Source organism: Leuciscus leuciscus (assembly GCF_965113295.1).
Source record: "Leuciscus leuciscus genome assembly, chromosome: 13".
Lineage (NCBI taxonomy): Eukaryota > Metazoa > Chordata > Actinopteri > Cypriniformes > Leuciscidae > Leuciscus > Leuciscus leuciscus.
This window is the reverse complement of record NC_138737.1, coordinates 27810983-27826368: the sequence shown is the minus strand read 5'-3', so window position 1 is coordinate 27826368 and position 15386 is coordinate 27810983. Positions and strand designations below refer to the sequence as shown.

The following is a 15386-nucleotide window of genomic DNA, read 5'->3' as shown; positions in this document are numbered from 1 at the left end:
AGTAAAACATCCTCCGCTATACCTTTAAGGCGATGCTCCAGTAGTTCTATTTCAAGTTTGGCCTTTTTAATGGCCAGCCTTTTCTCCTCTAGCTGAAGCTGTATAAGGTCCATGTCAGTTTTTTTTTATTTGCCTTAATAGATGGACCTTATACAGCTCCTTTGCAGACAACTAGGAAGTAAATAAGATGGTTAAAGAAGAAAATCTGCCACATAGTAACATTATGTAAATAAGGACAACCAGGGACAAGTGCTTACACTGCTAAGATTATGTGTAGAGGTAGATGGACCCTCATCTGCATGTACATCCCCAGCTAGATTCTGTCACAGGACAAATGACACATTTTTCAGTCACAGCAGATGTGGTCTCTTCATCATCATCCTAGAGTGGAAATATGCAAGGTTACTTTGTCTGGCAGACAAAGTGAAAGATCTAAAAGCAACTGGTTCTTAAAATGCATCACTAACAATTGTGACAGAGTGTGTGGTTTCAGGAGGATCCAATAATACAGGTTCAGGTTGTCCATCAGCAACTGCAAGAAAAAAAGATACTCAGTGTGTAAATTACTAATGTATGACAGACACTGAATAAAGGCATTAGGAACATGCAAGAATAAAAAAAAAGAGATTACTGTATACAGCATATGCTGTAAAATAGAATATATTTTGATTGATTAATTGATTATGTTTATTTCATTCATGGATATTTTCCAACAAAACTTACTTCATCATCCTCATATATATAATTTATAAAACCATGATGAAAAGGAGGCAGGGTGAAGAATATCTTATATTTCCTGCCCCCTCAAAAAAAAAAAAAAAAACTCAACATATCAAATCCCCGCCAATGCATAACGATAACAAATGAAACAAACTAGAAACCAAAACATCAACCTGAAACAGATTCCAAAGCAAAAGCAAACCATAATCACAACCATCATCATCACCATCAATTTCTATAAATATTCATCCAAAGCAAAAGCAAACCATGATCACAACCATCATCATCATCATCATCAATTTCTATAAGTGTTCATACAAATCCATTGTTTTCTCTTTAAATCTTTTTTTAAACTGAAATATATTTTTACATTGCTTTAGTTCATTCTGCAGAAAATTCCAAACTTTCTGTCATGAATCGGGCTCTTTCCTCTCTCTCTTGCTCCCTCTCCTGGTCTTTTTCCTCCTTACACCACTTCCCCGTTTCTTTTCTCTCGCTCAGCTGTTCTCTATCTCATCATCTCGTTAACGCTCACACCTGTTCTCTCTTCCTACTGATTTCTTTCCCTATTTCTTCTCCCTCTTTTCCTTTGTTCCCTGCCAGAGTATTACCTGAAATGTGTTACGTACCTGATGTTTCTCTATCGTTACCAGTCTTGTCGTGTCCAGTGTGGTATATGCTGTCTCCTGATTATTACTGCTGATCATCTTCTGCTTGCCTGCCTCTGGCTGTCGGTTCCTACTATTGTTTGAAGCTACTCATCCGCTACCCGGACCCTTCTCCGCATCTTGTGGGAATTTCCAGTACTTAGCCTGCGGACTCTCTTCAGTTGCCTTTTTCCCTTAAAGAGACTCTCTGTTTGAACTGTTTTTGCCTGTCGGCACCTGTGTTCTGATTTTGCCTATCAGCGCTTCTGAGTTTATTAAAGAGACATTTGATCTGCCTTTGCGTTTGGGTTCTCTCTCTCCAACTCTCCTCATGACAGAATACTCTGGCCAGTTCATGGACCCAGCAAAGGAGAGTCATTTCCAGTCCGCCCTTGAGCTTCAGGGAACCATGCTGGGCCGTCACGAGGATGAACTCGCTGCCTCTCGTCATGCTGTGGAGTCTCTCGTCGCCCAGGTGAACGACCTAACCCAACAGATTTTGCATCTTCGTGTTGAGACGCCCGTTTCCAGCTCCCACGCACCACCGGAGCCCAGGGTCAACAATCCGCCCAGTTATGCTGGTGAGCCGGCCGAGTGCCGTTCATTCCTGACACAGTGTGAGGTTGTCTTTTCCTTGCAGTCAACCACTTATGCCAGGGATCGCTCCCGAATCACCTTTGTCATCTCCCTTCTCTCGGGGCGAGCACGGGAATGGGGGACCGCCGTCTGGAGCGCTGGGTCTGAATGTCTCAACAGTTATGACTATTTCAAGGAAGAGATGTTACGCGTCTTCGATCGCTCTGTCCATGGTGCTGAAGCCTCTCGACTCCTCTCCTCACTTCGTCAAGGCAAGAGGTCTGTAGCCGATTTTTCTGTTGAATTTCGTACATTGTCGACTTCCTGTGAGTGGAATGAACCTGCTTTAGTGGCCCGTTTCCTAGAGGGATTGAATGCCGATTTAAAAGACGAGATCCTCGCCCGTGATTCTCCCTCGCGCCTTGATCCCCTTATTGATCTTGCCATCTGCACAGAGAAACGCTTCGAATTACGCCGCCGGGCTCGAGGCTTGGAGAGATCACTCCTTCCTGCACCTGTCTCTTCTTCTCCTTCTGCCCACACTGATGCGGAGCCCATGCAGTTGGGAGGATTACGGATTTCCGCGGCTGAACGCCAACGCCGAATAACCGAACGCCTCTGTATGTACTGTGGGTCTGCTTCTCACTTTCAGCCCTCGTGTCCAGTAAAAGCCAGAGCTCACCAGTGAGAAGAGGGCTACTGGTGAGCGCTTCGACTTTAGTCCCTCCGCCATGCAGTCGCACTACTTTCCAAGTACATCTCCGCTGGCCGGGCTCGTCCGTCACCTGCTCTGCGCTCATTGACTCGGGGTCCGAGGGAAGTTTTGTCGACGAGACGTGGGCTTGCACTCAGGGGATTCCCCTTATCGATTTAGAGGATTCCACTCCTGTTCACGCTCTCGATGGCAGTATCCTCGCCAGGGTATGCCGTTCCACGGTCCCGGTGAGTCTCACTGTTTCGGGTAATCATCGTGAGAGCCTTTCCTTTTTAGTTTTTCACTCCCCTTATACCCCGTTGTTTTGGGACACCCCTGGCTAGTCAAGCATAATCCACAGATTAATTGGGCCAGAGGGTCCGTTCTTTCTTGGAATTTATCTTGTCATGTAAATTGTTTAGTGTCTGCCTCTCCTCCTGTGTCTTCTGTTTCTGTGTTTCAGGAGGAGCCCGGTGATTTGTCCGGAGTCCCGGAGGAGTACCATGATCTGCGGGCGGTTTTCAGTCGTTCCCGGGCCACTTCTCTCCCTCCCCATCGTCCGTATGATTGCAGCATCAATCTTCTGCCGGGGACCGCCCCTCCCCGGGGAAGATTATATTCCTTGTCGGTGCCCGAACGTGAAGCCCTCGAGAAGTATTTATCTGATTCGCTCGAAGCTGGTACCATAGTTCCTTCATCCTCTCCTGCGGGGGCCGGTTTCTTCTTCGTTAAGAAGAGAGATGGTACGTTACGACCCTGCATCGATTATCGTGGGTTGAATGACATCACAGTCAAGAATCGTTATCCCTTGCCTCTGATGTCATCCGCCTTCGAGATCCTGCAGGGGGCTAAGGTCTTCACAACGCTAGATCTACGTAATGCCTATCATCTCGTCCGCATAAAGGAGGGGGATGAATGGAAAACAGCTTTCAATACGCCCTTAGGGCACTTTGAATATCGCGTTCTTCCGTTCGGGTTGGTCAACGCCCCTGCCGTGTTTCAGGCTCTTGTCAACGATGTCCTTAGAGACATGTTAAACATTTTTGTTTTCGTTTACCTCGACGACATTTTAATTTTTTCTCCCTCTCTCCAGATACATACTCAGCACGTTCGTCAGGTTCTCCAGCGCCTTCTTGAAAATCGCTTGTTTGTCAAGGCTGAGAAATGCACGTTTCACGCTACGTCCGTCACGTTCCTTGGTTCGGTCATCTCCTCCGAGGGGATTGTTATGGACCCCACCAAGGTTCGCGCCGTCACGGAATGGCCTGTTCCGGATTCCCGTGTTGCGCTCCAGCGGTTCCTGGGGTTCGCTAATTTTTATCGTCGTTTTATTCGGAATTTTAGCCAGGTCGCCGCCCCGCTCTCTGCTCTCACGTCTGCCAAGACGCATTTCTCTTGGTCGCGTTCTGCTCAGATTGCCTTTGATCGGCTCAAATCCCTGTTTACTACCGCCCCAATTCTCATTACTACTGACATCACCAGACAGTTTATCGTCGAGGTCGACGCTTCCGAGGTGGGCGTGGGAGCCATTCTCTCCCAACGTTCCGCGTCCGATGAGAAGGTCCATCCATGCGCTTTTTTTTCTCATCGCTTGTCTCCCGCCGAGCGCAACTATGATGTCGGTAATCGCGAACTTCTAGCCATCCGTTTGGCTCTCGGCGAATGGCGTCATTGGTTGGAGGGTTCTTCTGTCCCGTTTATTGTATGGACAGATCATCGTAATTTGGAATACATTCGCTCGGCCAAGAGGCTTAATGCGCGCTGGGCGCTCTTCTTTGCCCGATTCGATTTTACGATTTCCTATCGTCCCGGTTCCAAGAACCTCAAACCGGATGCTCTTTCACGACAATTCACTTCTCCAGAAGCGGCTCCTACACAGGAGGTTATCCTTCCTCCGACCATGGTTGTTGGTTCGGCTGTCTGGGGAATTGAACGAGTCGTCAGACGCGCACTTTCCCACGCTGTCACTCCTCGTCTTTGTCCTAGGGATCTTTTATATGTACCTCCGGTCGCGTGTCTTGCTGTCCTTCAATGGGGGCATTCATCTAAATTATTCGCCCATCCTGGCGTTAGGGGTACAGTCGCTTCCATTCGTCAAAGGTTCTGGTGGCCCACTCGTGAGCGCGACATTCGCCGTTTTGTTGCTTCTTGTTCTGTCTGCGCGCAGACCAAGTCCAGCAACACGCCTCCCGCTGGTTTACTTCGACCCCTCCCACTTCCGTCTAGACCGTGGTCTCATCTCGCTCTTGATTTCATCACAGGTCTTCCCCCGTCCGAGGGGAACACTGTAATTCTCACCGTAGTTGACCGTTTTTCCAAATCCGCTCATTTCATTCCTCTTCCTAAGCTGCCCTCCGCCAAGGAGACAGCCCAAATTGTCGTTGACAGAGTATCAAGATTCACGGTCTTCCGTCTGACATTGTCTCCGATAGGGGTCCTCAATTCTCCTCCCTTTTCTGGAAGGAGTTTTGCCGACTGATCGGGGCTTCTGCCAGTCTGTCGTCCGGTTTTCATCCACAGACCAACGGCCAAGCCGAGCGTACCAATCAGATCGTGGGTCGCATCCTTCGCAGTCTCGCATTTCGTAATCCTGCTTCTTGGTCTGAGCAGCTTTCCTGGGCTGAGTATGCCCATGACTCCGCTCCCTCCTCCGCGACCGGTTTCTCCCCGTTCCAATGTTGCCTTGGTTACCAGCCTCCGCTCTTCGCCTCGCAGGAGACTGAGACCAACGTTCCCTCTGTTAAGGTTTTCATTCAACGTGCTAAGCGTACCTGGAGAAGGGTTAGGTCCGCCCTGTGTAAGACTCGTGTTCGCACTCGCAGGGCTGCCAATCGTTTGCGTGTCAAGAGCCCCCGGTATGTTGCCGGCCAGAGAGTTTGGTTGTCCACTCGCGATCTCCCGCTCCAGTTTTCGTCGCGTAAGTTGGCTCCTAAATTCGTCGGGCCATTTCGCATCCTTAAGGTGCTCAGTCCTGTCGCTGTCAAATTGAAGTTGTCCTCCGATCTCCGTCGTATTCATCCTGTTTTTCATGTATTAAACCTGTTGTTCGTTCTCAGTCCTGTCCTGTCACCGTTCCTGTCCGCGTCTTGGACTCCCCCACATATAGAGTCCGTAAATTACTGGATGTGCGACCCCGCGGCCGGGGCCACCAGTTCCTGGTCGATTGGGAGGGATTCGGTCCTGAGGAGAGAAGTTGGGTTCCGGCCCGGAACATCCTGGACCGCTCGCTGATTGATGACTTCTACCGTTCTCGCCAGTCCTCCTCCTCGGGAGCGCCAGGGGGCGCTCCTTGAGGGGGGGGTACTGTCATGAATCGGGCTCTTTCCTCTCTCTCTTGCTCCCTCTCCTGGTCTTTTTCCTCCTTACACCACTTCCCCGTTTCTTTTCTCTCGCTCAGCTGTTCTCTATCTCATCATCTCGTTAACGCTCACACCTGTTCTCTCTTCCTACTGATTTCTTTCCCTATTTCTTCTCCCTCTTTTCCTTTGTTCCCTGCCAGAGTATTACCTGAAATGTGTTACGTACCTGATGTTTCTCTATCGTTACCAGTCTTGTCGTGTCCAGTGTGGTATATGCTGTCTCCTGATTATTACTGCTGATCATCTTCTGCTTGCCTGCCTCTGGCTGTCGGTTCCTACTATTGTTTGAAGCTACTCATCCGCTACCCGGACCCTTCTCCGCATCTTGTGGGAATTTCCAGTACTTAGCCTGCGGACTCTCTTCAGTTGCCTTTTTCCCTTAAAGAGACTCTCTGTATGAACTGTTTTTGCCTGTCGGCACCTGTGTTCTGATTTTGCCTATCAGCGCTTCTGAGTTTATTAAAGAGACATTTGATCTGCCTTTGCGTTTGGGTTCTCTCTCTCCAACTCTCCTCATGACACTTTCACTCCCACCACTGAAGTACACATTTGCTTTGCTGTAGTCCTTGCAATTTGATACCTAAAATGTCCCTTTCTTCTTCCTTCATTTTCTATAAGGATAAACAAGTGTTGAAGGTTTGTGGGCAATACTTTATCTTTTGCTTTAAACATAACAATAAGTGTCCGTAATTCGACCAATTCTTTAAATTTTAACAGTTTAGAGCAAAAAAATTAGTTATTTGTGTGCTCTCTATAATCTGTTTTAAATATAATTCGTATCACTCTCTTTTGTAATAGAAAGAGTGACTTTGTGTTGCTTTGGTATGTGTTTCCCACACTTCCACACAGTAGCTGATGTAGGGCAACACCAGTGCACAATACAAAGTTCTCAATGCCTTATAATCTAACACATGTTTTACCTTATTTAGTACAAAAATACTCTTAGATATCTTTTTTTGTATGTGTGAGATATGTGGTTTCCAAGTCAACCCTTCATCTAGTAACACACCCAAAAACCTAATTTCCCTAACTTTCATTATTTTTGTTCCTGCTATTGATAGTACAATACTTTCATCTTTTTTTCTATTACCAAAAATCATAAACTTTGTTTTCTTTAAATTTAATGACAACCTATTAATGTCAAACCATTCCTTCACTTTAACCATTTCTTGTTCCATACTAATTACCAATTCATTTAAGTCATTTCCTGAGATGTAAATGTTTGTGTCATCTGCAAATAGAACAAAATTCAATAACTTAGATACATCACAAATGTCATTAATGTAAAGTATAAATAATTTTGGTCCTAAAACTGAACCTTGCGGTATACCACATTGAATTTGCATATTATTGGATTTGTTATTATTATACTGAACATACTGTTGTCTTTTGTTCAAATAACTACTTAACCAATCCAATACTATTCCTCTCACACCATATAATTGTAGCTTTAATAACAAGATTGAATGATCAATTGTATCAAATGCTTTCTTTAAGTCGATAAACACACCTATTGTGTGTTTCTTGTTATCAGTTGCATTTACTATATCCTCAACTATATTCATGGTCGCAGAAGCTGTAGATCTACCTGAACGGAATCCATACTGGCTCTCGTTTAACAACTGGTTTTTTTCAATAAATGCATCTAATTTTTGCACAAACATTTTTTCAAGGACTTTAGAAAATTGAGATAATAACGAAATTGGTCTATAATTTGTAAACATATGCTTATCACCGTCTTTGTATAGTGGGACCACCTTTGCTACCTTCATCCTATTAGGGAAGATCCCGGTTTGAAATGAAAGATTAAATATGTAACTTAAAGGTTTAACAATGCAATCAATGGTTTTTTTCACAATAATCATATCTAACCCATCCGTATCTGTAGATGTCTTGTTTTTTAATGCATTTACGTTTTACATAGAGTTATGTTTTTCAATATTCTCTGCTAGCTTGGGTCCCACATTTACAAAGAAGGAATTAAATTCATTTACTACTTCGTTTAAGTTTTCAATTTTCTTATTATCCTCATTTATAAAATGGTGTGGTGTACCGTCCTGACCTGATGTACTTTTCCCAATCAGCTTATTCAGAATATTCCATGTTCCTTTAATATCAGTTTTGTTTTTTTCTAATAAGCTACCAAAGTAATCTTTTTTCGCTTGTCTCATTATTGTTGTTAATTTATTTTTATACAGCTTATACTTCATTTCTGCTTCTTTTGACCTAAATTTGATAAAATCTCTATAAAGTTTATTCTTCTTTTTGCATGCATTCTGTAGTCCCCTAGTAATCCAAGGGTTTTTGCTAAAGCTATCCTTATATCTACATTGCACATATGGACAATGCCTTTCATATAATATAAGATATTTATCTAGAAAAGCTTCATATGCTGCATTTACTTCCCCGACATACACCTCTTTCCAGTCTTGCTCACTCAAGTCATTTCTAAATCTACAAATTGCCTCATCTGTCCTTTTTCTAACATATTTAGTCCTACAGCCAGCTTCCTTCTCATTGGGTATTTGACAATCCAAAACACAAAAAACAGGTAAATGGTCGCTTATATCATTGATCACCAAACCACTCTTGATTTTACTTTCTAAAACATTTGTGAAGATATGGTCGATCAATGTCGAACATGTTGTTGTTATCCGAGTTGGCTCGGTGATCAATGGAAACAACCCTCTACTGTATAGCATCTCCAAATAATCACTAGCTGCAACTTGTCTATTCACACTCAACAAATCAATGTTTGTATCCCCACACAAAATATAGTTTTTCTTTTCATTCAGCTGACATAACACCTTTTCTAGCTGTTCATTAAATGTTTCAATTTTTGACCCAGGTGTTCTGTAAATGCATGTAACAACAACATTCCTCTTCTTTTCCATATCAATCTCCACTGTAATACATTCAAATAAATAATTAATGGCTGTTGTCATACATTCTACAATTCTGCATTTCAAATCAGTGGTCACAAATAGGGCAACACCGCCTCCCCTCTTATCTCTTCTACTGCAATGATATAATTCATAACCTTCCATACAGAAATCTACACCTCGAGCTTCATTAACCCATGTTTCTGACAGCGCTATGGCTGAAAATTTGTGTTTTAAAGACCTTAAGTATTCCTGGATCTTGATAAAGTTTGCATACAAACTCCTACAATTAAAATGTATTACTGAAAAATTACTGTCCAGGCTAACTGTATCATTAAACTTTTCTTCTGTATAGTAATCACACATGGAATTAATTGTATTAAAGCAGTGATTTTCTGGATCAATATTGCTTTCAAAATCATACAACTTGTAGTCTATGTATTTAGCTCTTAACAGTGTGTAGCCCCTTGTAGGCCCGGAGAAATCAGTCTCAGTCATCATTTTCAATAAGCAAACAAATAAACAAATAATAATACCCTACAAATGTTGTTTTTACAACTGCTATGTTTAACCAACAAGTGCCGCCATATGGAGAACAAAATAAATGATTTCGTCCACAATAAATCCAAAATAAAAATAAAAAGTCGCTGCAGTAGCCTAGGAAGTCCCAGTGGCAAAAAAAAGAAGAAAAAAAGTAGGTTTACAAAAAAGCAGCGGTAGCAGAGGCAGTATAATATTAACAGTTTATAAAGTTTGAGCCTGCGTCTCCAAGAAAGCATTGTAAATCCAGATCGATGAATAAAAAAAAAAATAGCCCTACTATATATACCGTCATAGTCAAAGTAGAAAAGTGTTTCCTACCTTGCTCCCATAGGTGCACCGAACTCCCTTCAAAACTAATTAAACATCGGCCAAGGATTAAAGCTTTTCGAGCACCCCTCAAGAAAAATAAAAAATAAAAAATATATCCAGCCAAAAACGTGACTAATCCTTTGGTCTTCACCTGGCCCAAAATCCCTATGTTCCCAAAAAGCATGTTTGCCATCATCTTCATTTGTAGCAGTCCAGATCTTTCAGCTCCCTGATCATCAACACTTTCTCCGCTTCAGGCGAGGGGCCATTCAATATATGCATAATGCACAAGTGAAACAATGACTGCATTTGGGAAGCATTTAGCCTTCTTCCTAATGACATGAGTTAATGATCGTTTTGTCCAAACGTATGACTAAATAATCATAAGTACTAATATGGTATACCTACATTGTACCAAGTCACTTGAGTTGTTGTGGGAGGTAGCAAAGTCTGACGAAGTGCCCTCTGGAATACCATCGACCACAGGGTGACCTTTATTAAGTGAAAGAGCCAACTCCTCAGATGGGGTGAGAGGAGGGGGAGGTGGACCCCCGCCAGTTAGACGGGCCTCAGCCTTCTTTCTATTAGCTATATAGGAAGAATACTGTAAAAGTAACTTAAGACATTGATCTTACAACAGTTAAAATAAAATATTACCTTTTTGGAGAATGTTTTTGTGTTTCATTTTGACTTGGGAAAGAGTTCTTTTGGCTCCAGAAGGATTACACCTTAGAAAACAAGAGGCCTAAATATTTCTTGTCAATATACATTGCACTGTATTCTTAAGAAACTGATGTAGAGAAAAGTAAATACTTGTCGAGTCATGCCACATGCTCAAAAAGACAATTGTTCAACTTTGCAAATTAACAAAAGAAAGGCAAGCATATTTAAAATGTAATAAAAAAATAAAAAAACGTACTTTATCAGTTATTTTTTGCCAAGCCAATTGTCTTTCCCTCGCATATGCAGCTGTATTGCTTTTTTTCATTATAATGGGCTTGAACTCCTCATAAGCCAACATTAAAACTTCTAACTCCGCTTCGGAGAAGTACGCGGCACGTAGCTTTTCACCCTTAGTTTCCATGGTGTATCATGGTTTCCACAAAAATATGAAACTGTTTTCAACATTGATAATAATAAGAAATGTTTCCTGAGCAGCAAATCAGCATATTAAAATGAAATATCATCATGACTGGAGTAATGATGCCGAAAATTCAGCTTTGATCACATGAATAAATTACAGTTTACTATGGCATAGAAAACAGATAGCCTATGTTCAAATTTTTATATTACAGTTTTTACTTAGCCTAGAAATCTAGACGCACCCTAGCGGCAGCAAAATGTATTTTGCAGCCAGGGCAGTCTAGCAACTCTCCATAGACTTTCGAGCTGCAAAAACCTAAATTGGGTCAGGCCAATCACGTCGCGTATAGAGTATGCGGGGAGGTCTTAACATATGACGACAGAGTTGCGACGGTTACCTAGCTGCTACTTGAAAACAAAGAATGACGTCTGCTGCTGGCGAACATCTTTCGAATCGGCTTTGTCCGCGACTCTGGAGGACTTGGAGTTAAGTTTTTCTTTGAGAAAAGAGCATAGAACGGCACTTAAGTCAGTCTTAAAAAAAGGAAGATGTGTTTGTTGTTTTGCCAGCCAGATATGGCAAAAGTTGAATCTATCAACTAGCTCCGCTGTTGGGAAAACGCTCTGGTTGGTTGAAGCGCTGTCCCATAGAGACAGAGCGCAACGCGTCATAATCTGAAGACCACGCCCACCAAGGGGGAAAACAAACCAACTGTCTCCATTGACTTTGCATTGCGAGAGGCTGCCTCCTTGTCATTTCTTGCTTCTAAGAAAAGACAGAATAATGCCTAAAAGCTGCTATGTGACAAGGTGTACAGCAAACAAGCTAAGAAACCCAGAAATAAGTTTTCATAAGCTGTCGACCCCAAAAAACGAGCGTTTGAGGACATAAAAGTGGATACAGGCTGGAACGAATGGGTAAATTGTGGGATCCTGACACTCAGTATGCACTAAAAATACACTACGTGTGCAGTAAGTTAAACATTTGGTCACTGGTGAGCCAAATATCCAAATGTCAGTTTTATATATTATATTTCTGTAAGATAGACTATCCTGTGTTGCCGATTACGGTCTCCTCCAGCGGACGTACGTTAGTTCTCAGAGTAATGAGACACGTGACGCTCTGTCTCAACTGCCTGTATCCACTTTTATGTCCTTAAACACTCGTTTTTTGGGGTCGAGAGCTAATAAAAACTTATTTCTGGGTTTTTTAGCTTCTTTGCTGTACACCTTGTCACACAGCAGCTTTTAGGCATTTTTCTGTCTTTTGTTAGAAGCAAGAAATGACAAGGAGGCAGCCTCTCGCAATGCAAAGTCAATGGAGACGGTTTGATTGTTTTCCCCCTGGGTGTGGGCGTGGCCTAAATATGCTCTGTCTCTATTGCGTGCAGAGGGAATTTGAAAGACAGCCGTTTATCCCGCCCCTCGGATTGAGCGTGTCTGGTGAGTTTCCAGACCTAACATCTTGATGTAGGTCTGGCTTGCCAGGCTAGTTTTTACTGTATTTTTGCTCAAATAAATGCAAAGAGAATTAAAAATCTTACAGACCCCAATCTATTGAACAGTAGGCTAGTACTAGTAGGCTAGTACTTTAATTAGGGTAGTTTTGTAAAAGTCACTGACTAATTACAGGCGAGTTGAGAGCACAAATCACAAAATATTTAGGCCTAGTAGTCATGAAAACGTATTCAGATTTAGCATATTAATGATGCATTCACCTCATAAATCATGGCACACTGCTCTAGCACAGGAAAGTGCATACAAGTTCAAGTGCATGCTTTTAAAATGAAAAAGTAATGGTGTACTAAAGTAAACAGCTCCACCCATGCGAGGAAGGGCCCACTGACACAGTGAAAAACTCCAAGAACACAGCTCCCCCCAAAGGCCGGGAGAAACATCTTACATCTTCCCCACATATATACACTCACCTAAAGGATTATTAGGAACACCATACTAATACTGTGTTTGACCCCCTTTCGCCTTCAGAACTGCCTTAATTCTACGTGGCATTGATTCAACAAGGTGCTGAAAGCATTCTTTAGAAATGTTGGCCCATATTGATAGGATAGCATCTTGCAGTTGATGGAGATTTGTGGGATGCACATCCAGGGCACGAAGCTCCCGTTCCACCACATCCCAAAGATGCTCTATTGGGTTGAGATCTGGTGACTGTGGGGGCCATTTTAGTACAGTGAACTCATTGTCATGTTCAAGAAACCAACTTGAAATGATTCGAGCTTTGTGACATGGTGCATTATCCTGCTGGAAGTAGCCATCAGAGGATGGGTACATGGTGGTCATAAAGGGATGGACATGGTCAGAAACAATGCTCAGGTAGGCCGTGGCATTTAAACGATGCCCAATTGCCACTAAGGGGCCTAAAGTGTGCCAAGAAAACATCCCCCACACCATTACACCACCACCAGCCTGCACAATGGTAACAAGGCATGATGGATCCATGTTCTCATTCTGTTTACGTCAAATTCTGACTCTACCATCTGAATGTCTCAACAGAAATCGAGACTCATCAGACCAGGCAACATTTTTCCAGTCTTCAACTGTCCAATTTTGGTGAGCTCGTGCCCATTGTAGCCTCTTTTTCCTATTTGTAGTGGAGATGAGTGGTACCCGGTGGGGTCTTCTGCTGTTGTAGCCCATCCGCCTCAAGGTTGTGCGTGTTGTGGCTTCACAAATGCTTTGCTGCATACCTCGGTTGTAACAAGTGGTTATTTCAGTCAAAGTTGCTCTTCTATCAGCTTGAATCAGTCGGCCCATTCTCCTCTGACCTCTAGCATCAACAAGGCATTTTCGCCCACAGGACTGCCGCATACTGGATGTTTTTCCCTTTTCACACCATTCTTTGTAACCCTAGAAATGGTTGTGCGTGAAAATCCCAGTAACTGAGCAGATTGTGAAATACTCAGACCGGCCCGTCTGGCACCAACAACCATGCCACGCTCAAAATTGCTTAAATCACCTTTCTTTCCCATTCTGACATTCAGTTTGGAGTTCAGGAGATTGTCTTGACCAGGACCACACCCCTAAATGCATTGAAGCAACTGCCATGTGATTGGTTGATTAGATAATTGCATTAATGAGAAATTGAACAGGTGTTCCTAATAATCCTTTAGGTGAGTGTATATATATATATATATATATATATATATATATATATACACACATATACATATATACATATATATATATATATATATATATATATATATATATATATATATACACATATACATATATATATAGATATATATACATATACATATATATATATATATATATATATATATATATATATATATACATATATATATATATATATGTGTGTGTGTGTGTGTGTGTGTGTGTGTGTGTGTGTGTGTGTGTGTGTGTGTGTGTGTGTGTGTGTATGGCAAATAAATAAATGAATATGGAATATATGAATATGAATATATATATACACACATATACATATATACATATATATATATATATATATATATATATATTTACACATATACATATATATATATATACATATACATATATATATATATATATATATATATATATGTGTGTGTGTGTGTGTGTGTGTGTGTGTGTGTGTGTGTGTGTGTGTGTGTGTGTGTGTTGTGTGTGTGTGTGTGTGTGTGTGTGTGTATGGCAAATAAATAAATGAATATGAATTAATGGCAAATAAGATGGGAGTCGGGACAATAGTATAACAAAGGAAGATGCACAGACAGTAGGAAGGATAAATTGCCAGGGAGGAAATAGAAAATATTTTACTATTACTGTCTAAGTCTGGGTCACACATGGTTAAAAATCAAGACTGCCACTTATGAAACATTATGGGTTTGCATGGAAATGGGTTATGTGATGAGTGTGATGTAAATGAAACTGCATATCATCATGTATTTGTGTTGTATAGTAAATATGTGTATTGTGGCTTTTTATTTAATGTATTTTAAATTTATTTATTTTTCATTTGGCTAGCATGCGCTCTAATTGATCCACGGGATTTAAAACTTCAGGTGCCCATGCAAGAAATACTGTTTGCTCTCCAGTACAGTAGATGGCGACATTTCTCTAAAAGAGTGGATCGCCTTTATACAAGAAGAAGACTATTCTTGTTACACTGTTAACATGGCTGCCGCCTGTAACTTCCATGTGGTATTTGTTTGATCAGTTGATTGGGCTTTTATAAACATTTTATCGTTAATTTCATTGTATCAAATTAGCGCTGGTATTTACGTAAAGGTGCCTAATCTTACGTAGAGTAGGCTACGCAACTTTCAAAGCGACGACCGTCCAAACAAGCTGTCAGAATGCAACACGACGATGTAAGTAAAGTTAAAGCGCTACAAGAAAACATATTATGTACAATTTATATATAAAATATATCTTATTTTATTGACAATCAACACGGATTAATTTAATAATAACATTTTACTGAACCAGTAACAATTTAAACAAAATCTTATCAAAATAAGTCGTAGGTTGTGATGTGTCTGTTTTTAGCAGTAAACACCGGTCGTTGTAATTGATAAAGGAATGATCTATAAAACCTAATGACCTT

The 15386-nt window shown here is 41.7% G+C and overlaps 1 long non-coding RNA gene across 1 annotated transcript; it reads left to right on the top strand.

Moving 5' to 3' along the window:
• Window positions 1-375: 375 nt before the first annotated feature.
• Window positions 376-10452, top strand: LOC309513256. The gene is made up of 3 exons (XR_014211382.1): window positions 376-511; window positions 641-648; window positions 10119-10452. It is a non-coding gene; the product is annotated as an uncharacterized lncRNA (long non-coding RNA).
• Window positions 10453-15386: the final 4934 nt, after the last annotated feature.